We start from the raw sequence: 23261 nt of genomic DNA, 5'->3' as shown, positions 1-23261 counted from the left end.
TTGAAAACCCCTACTTTACATTAGGGCAACCTTTTAGGTACAATCCTTCAATGTACCCTATCGGAGGAGATCCCTTCACTGGGGCATGTTTGAAAGCACATGGGCACATCCGAACAGGCTCTCACACGAAGACAAGAAAACCACGTACAAATTGCCAATACAATTAATTAGGATGATCATCACTTTTTAATTCAAGTCAAGACCCCAACATTTGTAAACAATGATGTTTTCCATATCCTTAAAATTAAAAATACATGGTGTGCTAAACCAGCAGGGATCCATTTATTGACGTGAAGAACGAGGAACGCTGCTATTTGACAGTTTCATGTATTATTGTCGAGCAATTTATTTTCCTTTCGAGACCTGACCTTTAACCACTCTCCACACGCATGTATTCCCCCTACTGAGCTACTTCTTGGAAGCGTTCCCAATATGACTACTGTGCTTCAGCCCAACGGAAAATAAACTTTCAGGCACGTTTCACTTCTATTTAGCCAGGCTGAGAAATACTGTGTGATACGGTTTAAATAACCCAGTTGCAGAACAGCACAGATTTCCCTCGGAATGCCCCACAGTATGATCGGTGCCAATTCAAAGGCAGGTTAGAGGAATCCCACGTGCACATTTTATTTAAAAGGAAAATCCTCCAAAACACAAAAAGTAGGCGCTTGTGACGCTGGGGAATTCAACATCCCACTGACAGCCGTCTCAGAAAGAAAGGCAGCAGCCAGCTCAGTCACAGGAAACATAAGGATTGGTAATGGATACAGAACTTGCATTATGCCAGCGCTTCGGGTTCCGACATTAAAGCAGCAAAACGTGAAAAATCCGATGTGTTTTATTTTATTATTTTTAAACACAGACACACAGACACACAGACACACAGACACACAGACACACAGACACACAGACACACAGACACACAGACACACAGACACACAGACACACACAGACACACACAGACACACACAGACACACACAGACACACACAGACACACACAGACACACACAGACACACACACACAGACACACACACACAGACACACACACACAGACACACACAGACACACACAGACACACACAGACACACACACACAGACACACACACACAGACACACACACACAGACACACACAGACACACACAGACACACACAGACACACACAGACACACACACACACACACACAGACAGACACACACAGACACACACAGACACACACAGACACACACAGACACACACAGACACACACAGACACACACAGACACACACAGACACACACAGACACACACAGACACACACAGACACACACAGACACCTTTTTGTGCTCTGCCCTTTGGAACACAGCAACAGATCTGTTTGTGACACGTTGTTGCCAAACAACAGAATGTCTATTTCTCTGGAAGCTGTAACAATAATGTGTTACACATAGTAATATAAAGTTACATGTCAGCTGCAGCATTTCACAGACTGCAGCACAAATTTAGAAGGTGGCCATTATGTTAGTCACACAGGGTTTTGACAGATTGATAACAGGAGCACCAAACGATTGCCATGTTAGCTAAGATTGTACAATTATTCATTGCCACATGCTTTACATACAATAAAGAAAAATAGTGGGGGGAGAGAGGGGGGAGAGGGGGGAGAGGATGTGGGCTTTAAAGAAGCAAAGAGAACTAATGGCCGGATAGTGGATTAGCACTACTCTTTTCTATTAATGAACAAGTACGCGTATTTTCAATTTTTTAGTCTAAGATGTCCAGGGTAAGCAAATGCTTTAAAGGACTTTTAGCATCGAATGCGTTTTGGTGTTAAAATGTCCATTTTCACATGGTTGTTTTTGCTTTGTAATTATGATGCCATAATTAAGGCACACAGATGACCAGAATGCGCTGATACAGTATGCAGCGGTCCCAAAAACAAATAAGGCATATTACCTTAAGGCAGGGGTGCGCTGGATTTTTTTTGGGGGGGGGGCGCAGTGGTTAGAGGCCCCGCACTCTTCCGAGGCATTTAAATTAAATGCGGGGGGACCGCGCGAGGTCTCTGCAACCTCAACTTACCAGGATTCAGCCGGCTTCTGGACGCGTTGCCCGCCATTAATTAACCCTGCCGGGCGATGTGACGTAACGCCGTGGTAACGTGCGTCAAATGATCCGCGGTGTCATTTGACGCCAGTTCACGGGAGGGGGGGGGGGAGAGGAGGGCACAAGCGCTAGACCTGGCAGGCAGGTGGGGCGCAGCGATGAAACGTTGCGCCCCCCTGCCTTAAGGAACACAATTACATCGAAAAAGAAAATGGCCCTGCTACATAGGGCGGCAACCGTAGCACCATAACCAAACCTTAGTACTGCACAAGTTATGTCTTAATAAATAAGTATACTTTCCTGGTTATTGGAGGGTCACAGGAAATGTCACAGGCCTATGCCAGCTTTCACAGGTTATCCAAGAAGATATCACGCTGGGCTCTGAGGAAAGCAACAGTCTATATACTGTATACCAGGGATGCGCAAACTTCCTGAGTTACGCACCCCTGCCTGGGTGCCGCAGCGTTTGCGCCCTCCCCCCTCTCCAAGGACCCGGTGATGTCACGTTACCCCGCGGCGTCATCTGACACCACACGTCGCTGAAGAGCCGGCTGAGAGCAGGTAAGGGAGTTACAGAGGCCTCACGCCTCCCCCAGCATTTTACTTAAATGCCTTGTAAAAGGGCGCGAGGCCTCAATAACCGCCGGGCCCCCCCACCATAAAATTCTTGCGCCCGCTACCTGGGAGTGCGCCCCCCAGTTTGCGCACCCCTGCTGTATACAGTGCATAACTTCACCATGAGAAAATGAGGGCGAGCGCGTTGCGGGGTGATTCTGGAGGTGTCTGAAACGCAGCTCTGCTATCGGTTACAAATCTCAAATTAGAGGACAATCCGTAAGCGATCGGAAACACCTGCACCGTGTTACTTCTTCCAATACGTGACAACTTCAATAGACTCAGCTGGCGAGGTGGAAGAGAAGAAAAAGTCAAGCTGGGAAACCATTTCAAATCCTCGCTCTGAATAAAGAACTGCTCATAACACACCCAATAAAAACGCCACCGCCTCATAGAGTGGAGGAGTCCCGCAAAGACGACTCATACATCCGCAATCAAGGGATTTTATGTCATGTGGATATTTAAGAGAGTGCTTCGACCCGGACTTGCTAAACGGTGCTACGTCACGGCTTGATACCCATTCAAATGAAAGAACATTTGTAGCAGTTTAGTAGAACCAGGCGCCGCGCAGTTTAGTAGAACCAGGCGCCGCGCAGTTTAGTAGAACCAGGCGCCGCGCAGTTTAGTAGAACCAGGCGCCGCGCAGTTTAGTAGAACGAGGCGCCGCGCAGTTTAGTAGAACCAGGCGCCGCGCAGTTCAGTAGAACGAGAGCGCGGCGCCGCGCAGTTTAGTAGAACCAGGCGCCGCGCAGTTTAGTAGAACCAGGCGCCGCGCAGTTTAGTAGAACCAGGCGCCGCGCACTTTAGTAGAACCAGGCGCCGCGCACTTTAGTAGAACCAGGCGCCGCGCACTTTAGTAGAACCAGGCGCCGCGCACTTTAGTACACAGGCTGCAGGTAACGCAGCTCCGACCTGAACACAGGCTGCAGGTAACGCAGCTCCGACCTGAACACAGGCTGCAGGTAAAGCAGCTCCGACCTGAACACAGGCCGCAGGTAACGCAGATCCGACCTGAACACAGGCTGCAGGTAACGCAGCTCCGACCTGAACACAGGCTGCAGGTAACGCAGCGCCGACCTGAACACAGGCTGCAGGTAACGCAGCGCTGACCTGAACACAGGCTGAGGGTAACGCAGCTCCGACCTGAACACAGGCCGCAGGTAACGCAGGTAACGCAGCTCCGACCTGAACACAGGCTGCAGGTAACGCAGCTCCGACCTGAACACAGGCTGCAGGTAACGCAGCTCCGACCTGAACACAGGCCGCAGGTAACGCAGCTCAAACCTGAACACAGGCTGCAGGTAACGCAGCTCCAACCTGAACACAGGCTGCAGGTAACGCAGCGCCGACCTGAACACAGGCCGCAGGTAATGCAGCGCCGACCTGAACACAGGCTGCAGGTAACGCAGCTCTGACCTGAACACAGGCTGCAGGTAACGCAGCTCCGACCTGAACACAGGCCGCAGGTAACGCAGCTCCGACCTGAACACAGGCCGCAGGTAACGCAGCGCCGACCTGAACACAGGCTGCAGGTAACGCAGCTCCGACCTGAACACAGGCCGCAGGTAACGCAGCTCTGACCTGAACACAGGCTGCAGGTAACGCAGCTCCGACCTGAACACAGGCCGCAGGTAACGCAGCTCCAACCTGAACACAGGCTGCAGGTAACGCAGCTCCAACCTGAACACAGGCCGCAGGTAACGCAGCTCCGACCTGAACACAGGCTGCAGGTAACGCAGCTCCGACCTGAACACAGGCCGCAGGTAACGCAGCTCCAACCTGAACACAGGCTGCAGGTAACGCAGCTCCAACCTGAACACAGGCCGCAGGTAACGCAGCTCCGACCTGAACACAGGCCGCAGGTAACGCAGCGCCGACCTGAACACAGGCCGCAGGTAACGCAGCTCCGACCTGAACACAGGCTGCAGGTAACGCAGCTCCGATCTGAACACAGGCTGCAGGTAACGCAGCTCCGACCTGAACACAGGCTGCAGGTAACGCAGCTCCGACCTGAACACAGGCTGCAGGTAACGCAGCTCCGACCTGAACACAGGCTGCAGGTAACGCAGCTCCGACCTGAACACAGGCTGCAGGTAACGCAGCTCCGACCTGAACACAGGCTGCAGGTAACGCAGCTGCGACCTGAACATAGGCTGCAGGTAACGCAGCTCCGACCTGAACACAGGCTGCAGGTAACGCAGCTCCGACCTGAACACAGGCTGCAGGTAACGCAGCTCCGATCTTAACACAGGCTGCAGGTAACGCAGCTCAGACCTGAACACAGACTGCAGGTAACGCAGCTCCGACCTGAACACAGGCCGCAGGTAACGCTGCTCTGACCTGAACACAGGCTGCAGGTAACGCAGCTCCGACCTGAACACAGGCTGCAGGTAACGCAGCTCCGACCTGAACACAGGCTGCAGGTAACGCAGCTCCGACCTGAACACAGGCTGCAGGTAACGCAGCTCCGACCTGAACACAGGCTGCAGGTAACGCAGCTCCGATCTTAACACAGGCTGCAGGTAACGCAGCTCCGACCTGAACACAGGCTGCAGGTAACGCAGCTCCGATCTTAACACAGGCTGCAGGTAACGCAGCTCCGATCTTAACACAGGCTGCAGGTAACGCAGCTCCGACCTGAACACAGACTGCAGGTAACGCAGCTCCGACCTGAACACAGGCTGCAGGTAACGCAGCTCCGACCTGAACACAGGCTGCAGGTAACGCAGCTCCGACCTGAACACAGGCTGCAGGTAACGCAGCTCCGATCTTAACACAGGCTGCAGGTAACGCAGCTCCGACCTGAACACAGGCTGCAGGTAACGCAGCTCCGACCTGAACACAGGCTGCAGGTAACGCAGCTCCGACCTGAACACAGGCTGCAGGTAACGCAGCGCCGACCTGAACACAGGCTGCAGGTAACGCAGCGCTGACCTGAACACAGGCTGCAGGTAACGCAGCTCCGATCTTAACACAGGCTGCAGGTAACGCAGCTCCGACCTGAACACAGGCTGCAGGTAACGCAGCTCCGATCTTAACACAGGCTGCAGGTAACGCAGCTCCGATCTTAACACAGGCTGCAGGTAACGCAGCTCCGACCTGAACACAGACTGCAGGTAACGCAGCTCCGACCTGAACACAGGCTGCAGGTAACGCAGCTCCGACCTGAACACAGGCTGCAGGTAACGCAGCTCCGATCTTAACACAGGCTGCAGGTAACGCAGCTCCGACCTGAACACAGGCAGCAGGTAACGCAGCTCCGACCTGAACACAGGCTGCAGGTAACGCAGCTCCGACCTGAACACAGGCTGCAGGTAACGCAGCTCCGACCTGAACACAGGCTGCAGGTAACGCAGCTCCGACCTGAACACAGGCTGCAGGTAACGCAGCTCCGACCTGAACACAGGCTGCAGGTAACGCAGCGCCGACCTGAACACAGGCTGCAGGTAACGCAGCGCTGACCTGAACACAGGCTGAGGGTAACGCAGCTCCGACCTGAACACAGGCTGCAGGTAACGCAGCTCCGACCTGAACACAGGCTGCAGGTAACGCAGCGCCGACCTGAACACAGGCCGCAGGTAACGCAGCTCCGACCTGAACACAGGCCGCAGGTAACGCAGCTCTGACCTGAACACAGGCTGCAGGTAACGCAGCTCCGACCTGAACACAGGCCGCAGGTAACGCAGCTCCAACCTGAACACAGGCTGCAGGTAACGCAGCTCCAACCTGAACACAGGCCGCAGGTAACGCAGCTCCGACCTGAACACAGGCCGCAGGTAACGCAGCACCGACCTGAACACAGGCCGCAGGTAACGCAGCTCCGACCTGAACACAGGCTGCAGGTAACGCAGCTCCGATCTTAACACAGGCTGCAGGTAACGCAGCTCCGATCTGAACACAGGCTGCAGGTAACGCAGCTCCGACCTGAACACAGGCTGCAGGTAACGCAGCTCCGACCTGAACACAGGCTGCAGGTAACGCAGCTCCGACCTGAACACAGGCTGCAGGTAACGCAGCTCCGACCTGAACACAGGCTGCAGGTAACGCAGCTGCGACCTGAACACAGGCTGCAGGTAACGCAGCTCCGACCTGAACACAGGCTGCAGGTAACGCAGCTCCGACCTGAACACAGGCTGCAGATAACGCAGCTCCGATCTTAACACAGGCTGCAGGTAACACAGCTCCGACCTGAACACAGGCTGCAGGTAACGCAGCTCCGATCTTAACACAGGCTGCAGGTAACGCAGCTCCGATCTTAACACAGGCTGCAGGTAACGCAGCTCCGATCTTAACACAGGCTGCAGGTAACGCAGCTCCGACCTGAACACAGGCTGCAGGTAACGCAGCTCCGACCTGAACACAGGCTGCAGGTAATGCAGCTCCGACCTGAACACAGGCTGCAGGTAACGCAGCTCCGACCTGAACACAGGCTGCAGGTAACGCAGCTCCGACCTGAACACAGGCTGCAGGTAACGCAGCTCCGACCTGAACACAGGCTGCAGGTAACGCAGCTCCGACCTGAACACAGGCCGCAGGTAACGCAGCGCCGACCTGAACACAGGCTGCAGGTAACGCAGCTCTGACCTGAACACAGGCTGCAGGTAACGCAGCTCCGACCTGAACACAGGCCGCAGGTAACGCAGCTCCGACCTGAACACAGGCTGCAGGTAACGCAGCTCCAACCTGAACACAGGCCGCAGGTAACGCAGCTCCGACCTGAACACAGGCCGCAGGTAACGCAGCGCCGACCTGAACACAGGCTGCAGGTAACGCAGCTCCGACCTGAACACAGGCCGCAGGTAACGCAGCTCCGACCTGAACAAAGGCTGAGGGTAACGCAGCTCCGACCTGAACACAGGCTGCAGGTAACGCAGCTCCGACCTGAACACAGGCTGCAGGTAACGCAGCTCCGATCTGAACACAGGCTGCAGGTAACGCAGCTCCGACCTGAACACAGGCCGCAGGTAACGCAGCTCTGACCTGAACACAGGCTGCAGGTAACGCAGCTCTGACCAGAACACAGGCTGCAGGTAACGCAGCTCTGACCTGAACACAGGCTGCAGGTAACGCAGCTCCGACCTGAACAAAGGCCGCAGGTAACGCAGCTCCGACCTGAACACAGGCCGCAGGTAACGCAGCTCCGACCTGAACACAGGCCGCAGGTAACGCAGCGCCGACCTGAACACAGGCTGCAGGTAACGCAGCTCCGACCTGAACACAGGCTGCAGGTAACGCAGCTCCGACCTGAACACAGGCTGCAGGTAACGCAGCTCCGATCTGAACACAGGCTGCAGGTAACGCAGCTCCGACCTGAACACAGGCTGCAGGTAACGCAGCTCCGACCTGAACACAGGCTGCAGGTAACGCAGCTCCGACCTGAACACAGGCTGCAGGTAACGCAGCTCCGATCTGAACACAGGCTGCAGGTAACGCAGCTCCGACCTGAACACAGGCTGCAGGTAACGCAGCTCCGACCTGAACACAGGCTGCAGGTAACGCAGCTCCGACCTGAACACAGGCTGCAGGTAACGCAGCTCCGACCTGAACACAGGCTGCAGGTAACGCAGCTGCGACCTGAACATAGGCTGCAGGTAACGCAGCTCCGACCTGAACACAGGCTGCAGGTAACGCAGCTCCGACCTGAACACAGGCTGCAGGTAACGCAGCTCCGATCTTAACACAGGCTGCAGGTAACACAGCTCCGACCTGAACACAGGCTGCAGGTAACGCAGCTCCGATCTTAACACAGGCTGCAGGTAACGCAGCTCCGATCTTAACACAGGCTGCAGGTAACGCAGCTCCGATCTTAACACAGGCTGCAGGTAACGCAGCTCCGACCTGAACACAGGCTGCAGGTAACGCAGCTCCGACCTGAACACAGGCTGCAGGTAACGCAGCTCCGACCTGAACACAGGCTGCAGGTAACGCAGCTCCGACCTGAACACAGGCTGCAGGTAACGCAGCTCCGACCTGAACACAGGCTGCAGGTAACGCAGCTCCGATCTGAACACAGGCTGCAGGTAACGCAGCTCCGACCTGAACACAGGCCGCAGGTAACGTAGCTCTGACCTGAACACAGGCTGCAGGTAACGCAGCTCCGACCTGAACACAGGCTGCAGGTAACGCAGCTCCGACCTGAACACAGGCTGCAGGTAACGCAGCTCCGATCTTAACACAGGCTGCAGGTAACGCAGCTCCGACCTGAACACAGGCTGCAGGTAACGCAGCTCCGATCTTAACACAGGCTGCAGGTAACGCAGCTCCGATCTTAACACAGGCTGCAGGTAACGCAGCTCCGATCTTAACACAGGCTGCAGGTAACGCAGCTCCGATCTTAACACAGGCTGCAGGTAACGCAGCTCCGACCTGAACACAGGCTGCAGGTAACGCAGCTCCGATCTTAACACAGGCTGCAGGTAACGCAGCTCCGACCTGAACACAGGCTGCAGGTAACGCAGCTCCGACCTGAACACAGGCTGCAGGTAACGCAGCTCCGATCTTAACACAGGCTGCAGGTAACGCAGCTCCGACCTGAACACAGGCTGCAGGTAACGCAGCTCCGACCTGAACACAGGCTGCAGGTAACGCAGCTCCGACCTAAACACAGGCTGCAGGTAACGCAGCTCCGACCTGAACACAGGCTGCAGGTAACGCAGCTCTGACCTGAACACAGGCCGCAGGTAACGCAGCTCCGACCTGAACACAAGCTGCAGGTAACGCAGCTCCGACCTGAACACAAGCTGCAGGTAACGCAGCTCCGACCTGAACACAGGCTGCAGGTAACGCAGCTCCGACCTTAACACAGGCCGCAGGTAACGCAGCGCCGACCTGAACACAGGCTGCAGGTAACGCAGCTCCGATCTTAACACAGGCTGCAGGTAACGCAGCTCCGATCTTAACACAGGCTGCAGGTAACGCAGCTCCGACCTGAACACAGGCTGCAGGTAACGCAGCTCCGACCTGAACACAGGCTGCAGGTAACGCAGCTCCGACCTGAACACAGGCTGCAGGTAACGCAGCTCCGATCTTAACACAGGCTGCAGGTAACGCAGCTCCGACCTGAACACAGGCTGCAGGTAACGCAGCTCCGACCTGAACACAGGCTGCAGGTAACGCAGCTCCGACCTGAACACAGGCTGCAGGTAACGCAGCTCCGACCTGAACACAGGCTGCAGGTAACGCAGCTCCGACCTGAACACAGGCTGCAGGTAACGCAGCTCCGACCTGAACACAGGCTGCAGGTAACGCAGCTCCGACCTGAACACAGGCTGCAGGTAACGCAGCTCCGACCTGAACACAGGCTGCAGGTAACGCAGCTCTGACCTGAACACAGGCCGCAGGTAACGCAGTTCCGACCTGAACACAAGCTGCAGGTAACGCAGCTCGGACCTGAACACAGGCTGCAGGTAACGCAGCTCCGACCTGAACACAGGCTGCAGGTAACGCAGCTTCGACCTGAACACAGGCTGCAGGTAACGCAGCTCCGACCTGAACACAGGCTGCAGATAACGCAGCGCGACCTGAACACAGGCTGCAGGTAACGCAGCTCCGACCTGAACACAGGCTGCAGGTAACGCAGCTCAGACCTGAACACAGGCTGCAGGTAACGCAGCTCCGACCTGAACACAGGCTGCAGGTAACGCAGCGCTGACCTGAACATAGGCTGCAGGTAACGCAGCTCTGACCTGAACACAGGCTGCAGGTAACGCAGCTCCGACCTGAACACAGGCTGCAGGTAACGCAGCTCCGACCTGAACACAGGCTGCAAGTAACGCAGCTCCGACCTGAACACAGGCTGCAGGTAACGCAGCTCCGACCTGAACACAGGCTGCAGGTAACGCAGCTCCGATCTGAACACAGGCTGCAGGTAACGCAGCTCCGACCTGAACACAGGCTGCAGGTAACGCAGCTCCGACCTGAACACAGGCTGCAGGTAACGCAGCTCCGACCTGAACACAGGCTGCAGGTAACGCAGCTCCGACCTGAACACAGGCTGCAGGTAACGCAGCTCCGACCTGAACACAGGCTGCAGGTAACGCAGCTCCGATCTTAACACAGGCTGCAGGTAACGCAGCTCCGATCTGAACACAGGCTGCAAGTAACGCAGCTCCGACCTGAACACAGGCTGCAGGTAACGCAGCTCCGACCTGAACACAGGCTGCAGGTAACGCAGCTCCGACCTGAACACAGGCTGCAGGTAACGCAGCTCCGACCTGAACACAGGCCGCAGGTAACGCAGCTCCGACCTGAACACAAGCTGCAGGTAACGCAGCTCGGACCTAAACACAGGCTGCAGGTAACGCAGCTCCGACCTGAACACAGGCCGCAGGTAACGCAGTGCCGACCTGAACACAGGCTGCAGGTAACGCAGCTCCGACCTGAACACAGGCCGCAGGTAACGCAGTGCCGACCTGAACACAGGCTGCAGGTAACGCAGCTCCGACCTGAACACAGGCTGCAGGTAACGCAGCTCCGACCTGAACACAGGCTGCAGGTAACGCAGCTCCGATCTTAACACAGGCTGCAGGTAACGCAGCTCCGACCTGAACACAGGCTGCAGGTAACGCAGCTCCGACCTGAACACAGGCTGCAGGTAACGCAGCTCCGACCTGAACACAGGCTGCAGGTAACGCAGCTCCGACCTGAACACAGGCTGCAGGTAACGCAGCTCCGACCTGAACACAGGCCGCAGGTAACGCAGCTCCGACCTGAACACAAGCTGCAGGTAACGCAGCTCGGACCTGAACACAGGCTGCAGGTAACGCAGCTCCGACCTGAACACAGGCCGCAGGTAACGCAGTGCCGACCTGAACACAGGCTGCAGGTAACGCAGCTCCGACCTGAACACAGGCCGCAGGTAACGCAGCTCCGACCTGAACACAGGCTGCAGGTAACGCAGCTCCGACCTGAACACAGGCTGCAGGTAACGCAGCTCCGACCTGAACACAGGCCGCAGGTAACGCAGCACCGACCTGAACACAGGTCGCAGGTAACGCAGCTCCGACCTGAACACAGGCCGCAGGTAACGCAGCTCCGACCTGAACACAGGCTGCAAGTAACGCAGCTCCGACCTGAACACAGGCTGCAGGTAACGCAGCTCCGACCTGAACACAGGCTGCAGGTAACGCAGCTCCGACCTGAACATAGGCTGCAGGTAACGCAGCTCCGACCTGAACACAGGCTGCAGGTAACGCAGCTCCGACCTGAACACAGGCTGCAGGTAACGCAGCTCCGACCTGAACACAGGCTGCAGGTAACGCAGCTCCGACCTGAACACAGGCTGCAGGTAACGCAGCTCCGACCTGAACACAGGCTGCAGGTAACGCAGCTCCGACCTGAACACAGGCTGCAGGTAACGCAGCTCCGACCTGAACACAGGCCGCAGGTAACGCAGCTCCGACCTGAACACAAGCTGCAGGTAACGCAGCTCGGACCTGAACACAGGCTGCAGGTAACGCAGCTCCGACCTGAACACAGGCCGCAGGTAACGCAGTGCCGACCTGAACACAGGCTGCAGGTAACGCAGCTCTGACCTGAACACAGACTGCAGGTAACGCAGCTCCGACCTGAACACAGGCTGCAGGTAACGCAGCTCCGACCTGAACACAGGCTGCAGGTAACGCAGCTCCGACCTGAACACAGGCTGCAGGTAACGCAGCTCCGACCTGAACACAGGCTGCAGGTAACGCAGCTCCGACCTGAACACAGGCTGCAGGTAACGCAGCTCCGACCTGAACACAGGCTGCAGGTAACGCAGCTCCGACCTGAACACAGGCTGCAGGTAACGCAGCTCCGACCTGAACACAGGCTGCAGGTAACGCAGCTCCGACCTGAACACAGGCTGCAGGTAACGCAGCTCCGAACAACACAGGCTGCAGGTAACGCAGCTCCGACCTGAACACAGGCTGCAGGTAACGCAGCTCCGACCTGAACACAGGCTGCAGGTAACGCAGCTCCGACCTGAACACAGGCTGCAGGTAACGCAGCTCCGACCTGAACACAGGCTGCGTGTTCAGTCTTCTTTGACAAAAAAAGTTTCTCCTGATTAAGTGGAGCGCAGAAAATTAACCCCAAATAAGCAAGGTGTGAAGTACCGTATATAGTGTGAAGTACAGTTTAAACAGTGTATGAATGTGAAGAGCCCCAACCTGTACACTCACATGGGATCAAAGATAAACTCGCGTTCCCCAGTATCCTGTGGCCTGGAGTTTGCAGTATTTTCTCACTCAAATTAAATAAGCAAGACATGGCGTAGCAAGTACATACAATATATTAATACAATATCATGTGGTAACCCCACTCACACTTTAAATTTGAGCGAGCTGTTCAATAACTACACCAGTGAAGATCTCAAGCATTCCAAACTCCAAGCCACAAGGCCCGTCAGTTCACCTTTGACCCCATGTGAGTGCATAGATTGGGACTCTTCGCATCCATACATTGGTAATTTATTACTATTACAAGTCAGTAGCTCTCGTGGTAATTTGCCTAAAATTAGTCCACACTGATGCTATAACCTCTTCCATAAGGGAGCTCTACCTGCCACGGGGAGAAAAAAAAAGTTTCCTATTGACTTAGCAGGAAAGGCATTTGAGAAAATAAAATACAGACGAGTTAGTGAGTGTTCCACTGCTCTGTGAAAGTAGTCTCTGATGTTTAATTAGGCCTTGCTTTGGGGAGTTGAACCTCTAGTACTGCTAAGCAATGTGTATTCATTAAGATAGACTTGAAAGGAAATTCAAGTTATTCAGCGATATAAAATGAAATAGGCCAATGCATTAATGTGTCCTTGCAAGCATATATTTTTTTTTTGACAATGCAGGTGAATTCTTTGAACATACGTCGGGGTATAAGAAATGCTAATGACATTGTATCTAATGAACGAGGCAGATGTATTGCTTCCCCCGGATTCATGTTTCTGCCTTTTTCTGAATCCTGCAACGCTTCGTCTTTCTTTTCCTCACTTCCATCTCTGTAGAATTTTTTTTCTATGTGAAGCTACATTCTCCTGCAGTTTGAGAGCAGTGTGAATCCTGAATGAATGTGTGAATCCTGAATGAATGTGTGAATCCTGAATGAATGTGTACGCAGCAATTTGCGTAGTGATAAGAACACTGCCCAACTCTGACGGTCACCTCTCGTTGTGACCTTGGAGAAGGTCACAATTCTGTATCTCTCTATGCCAAAGGTGCTGAAGATTAGACTGTAAGTTCAGTGAGGCCGAGACTCTTGTAGCAACAAATATCTGCAGGGCTGAGTATATTACTTGTGCTTTGTAAAAATATTAACATATTAACGTATATCTTTATTTATATAGCGCCATCCAGGTATATAGCGCTTCACAGCAGTTATACACGTCACATATTAGAACACAGTGGGAATAAACACTTCAAATGTGACAGTAACAATAGGAGAGGGAGTCCCTGCCCCGAAGAGCTTACACTCTAAGTGGTAATTAGGGAGAACTTAAAGAGACAGTAGGAGGGTGTTATGGTAAGTGCATCTGCAAAGGGTCAGGGCATCCGAGATGTATAGTATCAGCCAGCGGACCTACCCATATGCTTTGTTAAAGAGGTGTGTTTTAAAGGTGGAGAGAGAGGGTGCCAGTCGGATATTGAGGGGAAGGACATTCCAGGAGTGTGGGGCAGTCAGTGAGAAAGGTTTAAGGCGGGACAGGGCTTTAGATACAAAACAGGTAGACAGAAGACATCCTTACACAGAACGCAAGAGTCGTGCAGGTGTACATCGAGAAACTAGGGCTGAGATGTAAGGAGGGGGAGAAGAGAGTATAGCCTTAAAAGTGGAGGAGGACAATTTTGTGAGTGATACAGAGTTTAATTAGAAGCCAGTAGAGGGATTTCAGCAGGAGAGACGCAGAGACAAATTTAGGAGTGTGTAAAGTGATTCTAGCAGAAACGTTTAGGATTTTAGGGGAGACAGGTGAGAGATATACAGGACCCCTATAAACTCATATTGAACCCCCAAAATAACCACAACATATATATATATAGACGTATAAGTGTCAAAGAGGAGTGCTACTGAGCATGGCAATATATATTTAAAACCGTTTTTAAAAATATATTGGTTTTAAATATATATATATATTGCCATGCTCAGTAGCACTCCTCTAACACACATATACATATACATACATATATACATATATATATATATATATATATATATGTATATATATATATATATATATATATATATATATATATATATATGCGTATAAGTGTTATATGTATATGTGTTGTGGTTATTTTGGGGGTTCAGTATGAGCTTATAGGGGTCCTGTATGTTTTGCAATTCTTGTTCAGCTGGTCCTAGCTGATTTGGACGGTGGCTCCTCCTTTCCTAGTTTAAAGCTCACCCCCTCCCACTTGCAAATGGTTAAAAGCTCACTCCATTTCACCTTCCACACTCATGGGAACTTGGATGCAGTTTGATTGCGACAAATCTAATACAGAATGCTTTTCCTGGTATTATACAGGTTAATAAGAGCTTCAATCAGACATAGAACTATGCAACTCATTTTGACAGATTATAAATCATTCTTCCTGGTCATGTACAGGTTATTAGGAATTTATATTAGTGTTAGGACCCTTGAGACGTGGTCTGCCTTGAAGGGGCTCAAGGGCTTACAACACTTTGGCCAAAGAGTTAAACTAAAAGACCATTTTATTCAAAAGATATCTATATATCTATATATCTATTTAGGCACTGTACCGTGTATTTGTGTCATTGGATGTAGCACTGGGCTCTGTCTGTGTTTCATGTTCTGTCTATGGTTTTAAAGAGACAGGTGAGAGGCAGGAAGGCCGGACAGTAGAAGGTTACAATAGTAGGGACGAGAGAATGAGGGTCTGCATTACAGTTTTAGCAGTTGAGGGACAGAGGAAAGGGCGTATTTTTGCAATGTTACGGAGGTAAAAACGACAGGTTTTAGCTACATTGTGAATGTGAGGAAGGAGTCAATTGTGACCCCTAGGCAGCATGCTTGTGATACTGGGTGCATGTTACTGTTGCCAACAGTAATGTAGAAGTGGGCAGTAGGGCCAGGCTTGGGAGGAAATATGAGCAGGTCTGTCTTGGACTTGTTAAGTTTGAGTCAGCGGAGGGCCATCCAGGTTCATATCGCAGAAAGACATTCAGAAACTTTGGTCTGTACAGCAGGTGTAAGGTAAGTAGTTAAAAGGTAAATTTGTGTCATCAGCATAGAGGTGATATTTGAACCCTAGAGATGTGATTAGGTCACCTAGAGAGTGTGTGCAAACAGAAAAGAGAAGAGGTCCCTGGAAAGACCCCATAGCTACGCCCACAGAGAGATTGACAGAGGAGGTGGTGGTGTTCGCAAATGAGACACAAAGTACGATGGGAGAGGTAAGAGGAAATCCAGGATAGAGCTGTGTTACGGATACCAAGCGTATGGAAGATGTGAAGGAAAAGAGGGTGGTCCACAATATCAAAATGTGCAGAGAGGTGAAGTAAAATGAGAAAAGTGTAATGACCTCTGTCTTTTGCAGAATGGAGGTCAGTTATTTTGGTGAGGGCTGTATCCGTGGAGTAAACAGTGCGGAAGCCAGATTGTAAGGGGGTTTAGGAGAAAGTAGGCGGTGAGAAAATAGAGTAAGCGAGAGAATACAAGGCATTCAAGGAGCCTAGAGACAAAAGGCAGAAGGAAAACAGGGCGATAATTAGGTAGGGTCAAGTTCATGTTTTTAAGTAACGGTTATACTGTTGCATGCTTAAAGGAGGACGGAAAGGTACCAGAGTAGAGGGAGGAGTTGAAAAATGTGTGAGAGTGTAGAGATTAGATTAGGAGCAAGAGGTTTGATGAGATGTGAGGGAATGTGGTCGAGAGGGCAAGTGGTTAGGGGGAGAAGACAAGATCAGCAGCAACACATCCTCCCCTGTGACAATGGAAAAAATTGAGGAATGCAAGAGGAGAGTTAGGAAGAGGTTTAGAATATGAGGAGGATGCAGAGGAGACGTCTTGACGAATAGAATCCACCTTTGTCTTGAAATAGTCAGCAACAAAGTCCTGAGGTGAAGTAGAGGAAGAAAGACAGGTAACAGATGGTGGTCGGAAGAGAGTCAAAGAGAGAAGAGTCTGCATGGATCAGACTTGAGTGTTGATTAGTGATGAAATGTACTGTGGGTTTGTTTGGCCTGGGAGGGCAGAATAGAAACAGGATATGATACATTTGTAGTGAAAGAAGTCCGAGTGTGTGAAATTTCCTCCTGAGGCGCTCAGAGGAGCGAGTACGGCAGTTTAGCCTGAGTCCAGGGTTGGAAGAGCAAGGATTAAGAGGAGGCAAGGGCAGAGTTGTAGTTCCTGATCAGTGAAAAAAAATGGGGAATAAACCCCCAAAGCCTGAGGCTACAACCAGGGCAAGTGATATTTTAGTCCATAGAGCAGAGAAAGGCACAACTTCTTCATAAACATATAAGCTGTAAATCCTTCACACGTAACCGGTCTAATTCAGGATGGGGGGCTATAAAGCATGTATGCTGGTAGAAGTACAAAAAGGCACACCAAATAGAAATGCCAGAAAGTAAGTCACAATGTCCAGCGTCTGCAAGCCTCACCTACACCCCGTGTCCCACAATGAATGAATCAGCTGGCAAGTACTCGCAGAAAGATGTGTAGACTGCCGGGTGATGCTGATAGAAGGCAGCGTGGTTCCAAACTGCTGCTCGTGTTGGCATGCTCCAGCCAGTGATCAGTACAAGGGAAAAGAAGCAGGTAATTCGGCGGTCACAGCTCTCCGTAATCAACCAAGCGCAGTGAAAAAAGTGAAAAAAGTAAAAAAAAAAAAAAAAAAAAAAATCAAAAAAATAGACATCAGCAGAGAGAATCACTCCGACACGTTTCGTCCTGAGAAAGGACTTTATCAAAGAGTGAAGGGCCCTTACACCCAGCCGATCTATATATAGGCGATGACATGGTCTGATTGGATAAACCCTGCAAGGATGTACCACCCACACCAGCAGATTAATGAATACATCACAGTAACAACTCTGTCATTAGGTATATAAAAAGAATCTCTGGGTGTAACAAAAAACCATACAATGTGACATGTACATACAATACATAGAACAACTTATATACATTTAACTATTTAATCAACTAAATAAGAGAAAAAAATCAAAAAAGTTTAAAAAAAATAGTTAAAAACAAAGTGCTTGGTGTCTGAAATAGGAACTGAATATTATAAAAATATTAAATATAAAAAAAATAAAGACAAATCAATTAAATACCAAAAAGTATAATATGATAATCAATAAATAATAATTATAGTAATAGTTAATATAATATAGATGGACGAGTTATAATTGCATAACCAAATTTTCTGTGTTCTATTTTTATTTCGGGTATTAACTCATCCATCTATAATATATTAACTATTACTATAATTATTATTTATTGATTATCATATTATACTTTTTGGTATTTAATTTTTGTCTTTATTTTTTTATATTTATAGTCAATATTTTTATAATATTCAGTTCCTATTTCAGACACCAAGCACTTTGTTTTTAACTTTTTTTAACTTTTGATTTTTTTCTTTCTTATTTAGTTGATTAAATAGTTAAATGTATATATGTTGTTCTATGTATTGTATGTACATGTCACATTGTATGGGTTTTTTGTTACACCCAGCGATTCTTTTTATATACTTAATGACAGAGTTGTTACTGTGATGTATTCATTAATCTGCAGGTGTGGGTGTTACATCCTTGCAGGGTTTATCCAATCAGACCATGTCATCACCTATATATAGATCGGCTGGGTGTAAGGGCCCTTCACTCTTTGATAAAGTCCTTTCTCAGGACGAAACGCGTCAGAGGGATTCTTCTCTCTGCTGATGTCTATTTTTTTGATTCAATAAAGTTTTTTTTACTTTTTTCACTACGCTTGGTTGATTACGGAGAGCTGTGACCGCCGAGTTGCCCGTTTCTTTTCCCGTAGTTCCTGACCAGGTTGTCAGTCTATGGCCTTTTCCTTGTGCACGTCGCCCAGCGACGTTCATATGACTACGTCACCGGATCGTGCTGCCGCTCTGCAGTTTTGAGTATAACCGTAGCCTTACTGTGCATGCAATGTCTTGCATATACCTTACTCACTTAATGTAACTATGTATTTGTAACCATGTACTTGTCATTATAACTCCGTGCCCAGGACATACTTGAAAACGAGAGGTAACTATCAATGTATTACTTCCTGGTAAAACATTTTATAGATAAATAAAAAGCGGAGCTGAGAAGTGAAGGGAGGAGCGCCAAGTGGAGTCAAGAACCTCAAGGTTAATTGAGCGCAGGTTTCTGCAGAAGCGAGGCGTAGGTGGAGAAGGGGAGAAGCGGGAGGCAGAAAATGAGATAAGCCGTTCAAAGAGAGGAAATGGAGAAGTCAGATCGCCAAAAGTGTGTTGTGAAAACCAGGTCTGGGGTAGTGGCCATTCTTGTGGGTGCTGGCTGCAGTCATAGTTACATAGTAGATGAGGTTGAAAGAAGACAAACGTCCATCAAGTTTAACCTACAGTATGCTAAATTTAGACAACAGCTACTGTATCCTATATTTGTACTTGCAGTATATTGATCCAGAGGAAGGAAAACAAAAACCCCAGTGTCATATCATCTAATCATATCTCAATTACTTATTTGGTATATCCCTGTATACCTATCCTTTCTAAGATGTCCAACCTTTTTTTGAACAAATCTATTGTATCTGCCATCACAGTCTCCATGGGTAATGAATTCCACATTTTAACTGCCCTTACTGTAAAGAACCCTTTCCTTTGTTGCTAATGGTTTGGCTATTACTGAACTTAACTCCTTGAGAACTCTTGGATGTATGCCATCTGGGCCAGGTGCCTTATTTACTTACATTTTTTTCAAGCCGCCTATGAACTTCTTCCTCAGTTAACCAATTGTTCGTTAATATAGAGGTTGTGGCTTCCTCCTGCGGCACAACTATAGCAATTGATTCTTCCCTGGTAAATACAGAGGCAAATATTTTTTTCCCATGATGCTTTGCACCCCGGCCCGGCGTTAAAAGACATTCATGACAATGGCAGATAACGCTAGATAGGGGTGCGCTACCCGGCAACATGAGCCCGGCCTACGTGACGTAAATCCGCACATCAATATCCATCATCAACAGAACTGAAATGTCGACTGCAGGTATGGCTGGACATTTTCACCTTATTAGCATTTCAGGTTCAATGCAAGACCACTATAGTTTGTGACCTAGAACATTGTATTGCAGATTACTCCAGCACTGACGTGGCATATAGCAAGATGTCTCATCGTTCAGTGTTTACAATTAAATAGTAAAGCCTACTTTGCAAAAATATGATACTTAAACATTAATGATCATGCATTTTTAATTGCTGAACAAGCGCCTTTCCTGCTTATTTCTTATTTCAGTGCATCCCCCAGTCATTTGCAATTCTGCAGTAGTTTACAGAAGAAAGACTACAGATTGATGGTGTTACAGCAAAACCAATATGCATTACAAGCTGGCACTTCCGCTCAGAAGCAGACATACTTAACACCAACTTGTCACAGCATTTATTTCAGTGATCGTTTCATACAGAAGTAGTGCAAATTTCCAGTATATGTTTTGGCTATGGCGAACAATGACTACAAGTCTCCCTATTAACCACAGCAATGTACCACACCAGGCCTCCGGAGCTGAACTGTATTCATTTCAGCTCCATGGACCCTGTGCTTATAGACATACTCGCCTTTAAAGGGGGCGCCGGTATCTCTGCGACGTTTAAAAGGTCCAGGTCACGTGGGCCAGAAGCCGCAATAGATGACATCACAGCTTCCTATTGGCCCGCGTGACATTTAAACCACCATTGGATGAGACACACCATTTCTCTGCCGGCAGGGATACCAGCACCTGCTTCAGTGGTAAGCAACTCAGGACGCAGGGGGTCCCAGGAGCTGAAATGAACATTGTTCAGCTCCGGAGACCCCCTGCTACACTCCCATTATTTAAAAAAAAAAAAAAGCAGTGCTACATGTTTTGCTGCTTTAACTGATTTTTTGGGGTTATTTTTTTAAATGGCATCATAGCAAACACATCGAAACAAGCAACCTACATTTTTTTTTTACCAGGGTGCGAAAATACCCTGTCTCTGGCGTTCTTATGTCGTGACTTCGCATTGCCATGGTGACGGGTCTCCAGAAGCCGCCGGAGACCTCACACACGCCTCCCTGGCATTTCATTTCAATGTTTTGGGGGGAAGAGCGCGGGGCCTCTAAGCGCCGCACCCCCTCACCCAAAGGAAATCTCGCGCCCTCAGTTTGCGCACCCTTTGCTGTAACTGAAGAACGAAAAACTCCAAACCGGGCAGAGCAGCTCGGCTTACCAAACTCACCGTGGTTATTTTCTCCTGACAGAAGTCTTTACCATTTGATTTCAAAGGGGATTATGTGATTAGGAAAAACAGAGTCCCGTTTGAAATAAATAATTTGGTCCAAGTATTACTGTTGTTTCTTTCATATGATTAGATTAGCCAAGATGGAGGTTTTAACCCAAAACGCATTCCTGCTACCTTGTGTCAGTTTGGGAACCCCAATTAAATTTCATAATTGCCATCTTCTCTCTCTGTTCTTAAAGCCTAGCTAGCCATCTCATTCCTGCCTTGCATGTGGCTAGCTATGTTTAAACATGTCGGCTTTCCATTTTCAATCCAAACATGTCATTACAGCCACTTCTTTCCATCAGAGAGATTTTGCATTGCATAAATTCCCCCGGTACTGAAAGTATGTCTGCAGCTCTAACAGAGCAAAGCCAGACCACAAACACAGGCCCCGCGTGTCAGAATATGGACCCGTGACTCCAGGCTACACTTACACATCTCACTTTTTACAAACCAAATGCATATTTTTATTTATTTTTTGACACAGAAAGCTTGCTTCAATGTTATGCCAAGATAGTCATTTAACTCCGCAGAACATCGCCCTCCAGACACTCGCGTGCTGCGGCCTGTCTGGCTTGGATTTCTTTCAGTCGGTCTGACATCTAACCCCCCCCCCCACCTGTGTGTTTGCAAAGGAAAGCTACTTCATGCAGCCTCCCCCGGCCTTCCGCAAACTGCCTGTCATAGTTTAATGTTTTCCTGGTCACATACGGTATTGGGAGGTTCTTGGTAGCATTTTATCATCATGTGCGATGTTATTTAAACCAAGGGTGCTCAACTTCAGTCCTCAACACCCCCCCCCCCCCCTCCCAAAAAAGGTCAGAATTTCCCACCTGTGCTGAAGCTGGGATATCCTAAAAACCTGACCTGTTGGAGGGTGGGGGGGGGGGTGGGGAGTCCTGAGGACTGAAGTTGAGCACCCCTGATTTAAACCAATAGCCACAAGGACACAGTGCTGAAGGAGCGACTTAGTGAGTAACGGCATCGACTGAAAACAATGACAAGCTTGAAGCAGGGGATTCTGGTCCATATCAGATTTGAGGAGCGTGGTTCAAGGTCAGCTACATGTGCCTTTGGGCAGGTCACTTCATCTGCCTGTGCCTCAGACTCTATGGGGCAGGGATAATTTTTAGCCCACCACTGGGTGGGTGGGGGGACGCCTCACATATTTCAGCTACAACTTAAACGTATTTAATATTTATAGATGTCCGATTCCTTTTTTTGCTGAACAAAAATCAGTCACCATTGTGTGGCACCCAGCACATTACTGCCATTTGTTCTATGCGGTCCCACCACGGGCTGCATCTTTTACACACTGAGAAACTATTCACTACTATTAAATAACTTGAACTAGCAACTTAGCGGCTTCCACAATGTAGGCCCAAATAGGACCCTCTGAATAGCAGCAGGACTAATACTCGTGAGCTTGCAATCTATTCTTTCATAGACATTGGAGATACGACTCAAAGCAATACAGCAACAATCATAATTGTGGTGCAATCTGTACAGCATTAAGTGCCAGTATATATATATGATCACGGCAAATATTCTAGATCAATATACTCCGAAAAATAACTGCATAGAGAACTAGTGGTTTGGTGGCGTGTGTGAAAATTTAACATGGCTACCCAACAGTGATGTGACAGTGTTAATGCTGCTGTTTAGGGAACATATTTGTTCCACTGCTGATCAGCTCACCAGATAAAGGCTGATCAGCTCACCAGTGCCTGCCATGTCAGCAACATTTTTTTTTTTTTTTAGGATCTGTTGATAGCACCTCTAAGGTTTAAATCAGCAGTTATGCACAGATTGCCATTTTTGGGCATTTTATGTTTTACTTGCTTTAATATCTCTCCCCTTGCCCTTTCTAATGCAGTTTTTCATTTTCAAATCGGATGCTTTGTTCAGCAGATATGGGTATTTGAAATATTGCGTATCTGGGAGGCTAAACTCAATCTTTCCACAGAGCCACTTGCACTGTAGTGTTACCATGGTAACCGCAAGATTTCAAGATCCTATGGGTCTATGGGTTTGTACAAATGGAGCAGGACACGCTCAGGGCACAAGATACTAACATTACAGGACTTAAACTCACAGAGGCTTCTGGGGGTGTGGGAG

At 49.7% G+C, this 23261-nt stretch overlaps 1 protein-coding gene across 11 annotated transcripts in view; it reads right to left on the bottom strand.

Annotated features, from left to right (window-relative positions):
- Positions 1-23261, bottom strand: part of CYRIB (CYFIP related Rac1 interactor B) — a 166363-nt gene that overhangs the window by 57405 nt on the left and 85697 nt on the right. Inside the window, exon 1 of one of the 11 annotated variants that reach the window (XM_075582026.1) lies at positions 19595-19617. The exons of the other annotated variants lie outside the window; for them this stretch is intronic. The gene's annotated coding sequence lies outside the window, so the exon portion shown is untranslated. Of the gene's footprint in view, positions 1-19594; positions 19618-23261 lie in introns of those variants that run through there. 11 annotated transcript variants of the gene reach the window in all.

This window comes from Ascaphus truei, chromosome 2 (assembly GCF_040206685.1).
Source record: "Ascaphus truei isolate aAscTru1 chromosome 2, aAscTru1.hap1, whole genome shotgun sequence".
Taxonomy (NCBI): Eukaryota; Metazoa; Chordata; class Amphibia; order Anura; family Ascaphidae; genus Ascaphus; species Ascaphus truei.
The sequence above is the reverse complement of the archived record's forward strand: the minus strand, read 5'-3'. Positions and strand labels throughout refer to the sequence as shown.